Here is a 3,286-nt window from a genome sequence, read left to right on the forward strand (position 1 = left end):
CTTTTAGAGCAATAAATATAATTAGTATTTTTGTTACATGAATCTTCTTTTTTCCTTTGATCTTTTTATGGAATAACACAGAGACGACAAGCACGTACCAAAATGTATGCTCTAAATTGAAGCAACCAAATGATATTGCATGAAAGGTCACATGGGCCTATATAATTCAATGGGAAAACTGCCATGTCAATTTTATTAGAATTCTTATAACAAAATACAAATCTTTAAATCTGTGTAGGTTTTCTCCGCCAGACAGACAACCAAAAACATGTAACGTCTACGCATTAATTTCAAGATAGAACCGATTTTTTTTTTACAAATTTTCTTTGTACTTTTGAAACATAAAAAACCTAAAATTGATCATAAGATATTGAAATGAAATTTTGTTCAAATGCAGAGCTTAGTTAGTAAAAGTTGAAGTTGCAATTTGAAAATTGAACAACCTCTTTAGTATTTGTAACGTCTTTAAGGATTTCTGGTATGGTCCGTTGACGTTTCATCGGTGGTGTGGCTAACACACTCGTATTTTCAGTAGTCGGTTCATCACTAGAATTTTCCTCGAAAAAGGATACTTCTGCAGTTTCGGTGGCATCTCGAGGCGGATTAAGCACATTTGAAACCTTTTTCTGTATTGTTTCATTTGAAGTTTTGTAGTTGCGGACAGCATTTGATCTGTGCCCCGTTCTGCCCATTATTTCCTGTTCCTCGATCCCTGCTTGGTATAGTTGAGTCGCACATGTACGTTTGCCTGAATGATTTGAAAAATTGCCCTGAATACCACCTTTCTGACAAATTTCTTCATGAAAAGGTACAATTTGTTAATGCCAACAGCCTGCTTTCCATATCTAATAGTTTGCTCAGAATTTCCCTCGAGTGGTTTACGTATATATAACATTGAAATGTTGTCATTTCAATGTTATATTTAACTTTGCCATTAAAGTGCGAGGTTTGGCATGCCACAAAACCAGGTTCAACCCACCACTTTTATTCCCCCTTAAAAGTGTCCTGTACCAAGTCAGGAAGATGGCCATTGTTATATTATTGTTCGTTTCTGTGTGTGTTGCATTTTAACGTTGAGTCGTTTGTGTTTTCTCTTATTTTTGAGATATTGAGATAAGACGTGGCACGGTACTTGTCTATCCCAAATTCATGTATTTGGTTTTCATGTTATATTTGTTGTTCTCGTGGTGTTTTGTCTGATGCTTGGTCCGTTTCTGTGTGTGTTGCGTTTCGGTGTTGTGTCGTTGTTCTCCTCTTGTGTTTAATGCGTTTCCCTCGGTTTTAGTTTGTTACCCCGATTTTGTTTTTTGTCCATGGATTTATGAGTTTTGAACAGCGGTATACTACTGTTGCCTTTATTTACGGTAAAAGATGCCATCATTACCGAGCGCCTCTAAATATTTCTGAAAATGTGTAGCAATGCATCGAGGACCTACAATGGTAATAGAAAAGTTAATGAAGTTTACAGATAGATGATTTAAAAATAAAACTAGATGAAAATATCTCGTCAATTAAATATTTGACTTTACATTTACGGCAAATTATTAAAAATTAAACTAAAATATAATATACACAAAATTCTTAGGAATATTACTTGCATATAGTTACATATTAAATAATAAAGCAACATGAAATTAACAAATAAAACTTATCATGCACAGAACAAGTGAAAACTGGATACAATCTTTAATATCGTCATATCTATTTAATCCTGTTTTGTAATGGGTTGAAAATCACATTTAACATACTGTTAAAAGTACTGACAATGCAATCAAATATGGGTATTCAGCCGTCTATAAATGCGGTTTGGGTTTTGCTCATTGTTGAAGATGGAACGGGGACCTATAGTTGTTAACTTCTATATACAAGTTATTTGGTCTGTGGTGGAGTTTTCTCATTGGCAATTATACAGCATATTCTTACTTATATATATATTAAAGCAACATAAAGAACCATTAAGAAATTACAAATAAATGTCTTACCTTCTTCGGAATAATGTTTGATATCCTTGTTATCCAGACTAAGATCGGATAAACCTCCTTTGAAAGTTTTTGTACTCCTCCCTATGAAGCGCACATACTTTCCAGTTTGGTCGGTCCCAATTTCAAATTGGGAACATTCTAGATTACGGTGTTCATCTCGTCATCGCAAACCAAAAAGTTTGCATGCATAGAAAAAAGCAGTATGCTGGAGCGATACAGAATTCGTCATTCCAAAAACCCCTTTTGCCTTTGAGAGGATAAGCTCTTTTAACTTTTGTTCTGAACCCTTTTGATAACAGTTCTTTCATCCGAGAATCAAGGACGCGTCTGAAAGTAACAAATCTCAAGTCTTTCTCGTCAAGAAAGTTCTTATCATTCACGTTCATGTCCTTGCAATAGCGCAATAATCCACATATTATGCTATAGAGTGACTTGGGGGGGATATTCCTCGCCTTTCTTATTACGCACTTCAATCACGAAACGTTGAAGCCAGTGGTTCATTTCGGCAGCTTCAAGCATGTGTATGTCAGCAATACTGTTACGGTTTAGGGTATAAGCTGTAGGTTTGTACATACGACTGTTTCAGGCTACTCAGTAAACACTCTATTCTATTTTCGCGTTCGTCGTTTACTGTTAGCCAACGCGTATACAAAGACATTTGATGAACATTGTGTATACTTATATATTGTTTGTAAATATTGTTAGTAAGGTCTCTGTGAATAATAAAATAGAGTTCGTCTTCACTGTTTGACCATGGGGGGTCCCCTGACTTCAAACGACGGTTCCCACCTTCTGTTTATCTTTATTTCACATGTTCCCTCTTTATTACCTTGTTATTGTATTAGCGTAAGGCATGAATAATGTAACCGGGGCCCATACATGTTAAGAGTAAGCTTAGATAAGTCCCGTTTGTCCATTTCCCGACTCGACAGAATGTCAACATTCCGATCGCCGCCATTTGCATCACTATGTTTATTGACGTCAGTGACCTAATGACCTGAGATCAGCATCCAATCAGCAAAACGTAATTTGCCCACCATCTCCATAGGGGCACGAGACGTTGGTGGGACAGAGATATAAAAGCAAGTGCACAACAGTCTTCAGATAGACTGCGGCCCGCTACCAGGGCAGTCACTCCTGATACCAAGGAAACTTACCAAAGGCAAAGCAAACCAAAAGTGCCGCAGTCGATGCAATACATGTACCTTTGCATCCCCGTTGGATAAATGGACCAAACCATGATTGACCTAGATGTTTTACTACGCTTACTACGATGTTGACAAACGATTAACGTACCAAAAAGG

General features: G+C 36.7%; 1 pseudogene; it reads right to left on the minus strand.

Moving 5' to 3' along the window:
- Positions 1 to 404: 404 nt before the first annotated feature.
- Positions 405 to 2,555, minus strand: LOC134705845 (uncharacterized; annotated as a pseudogene).
- Positions 2,556 to 3,286: the final 731 nt, after the last annotated feature.

The sequence above is a fragment of the Mytilus trossulus genome, chromosome 2, assembly GCF_036588685.1.
Source record: "Mytilus trossulus isolate FHL-02 chromosome 2, PNRI_Mtr1.1.1.hap1, whole genome shotgun sequence".
In the NCBI taxonomy this organism is placed as follows: Eukaryota; Metazoa; Mollusca; class Bivalvia; order Mytilida; family Mytilidae; genus Mytilus; species Mytilus trossulus.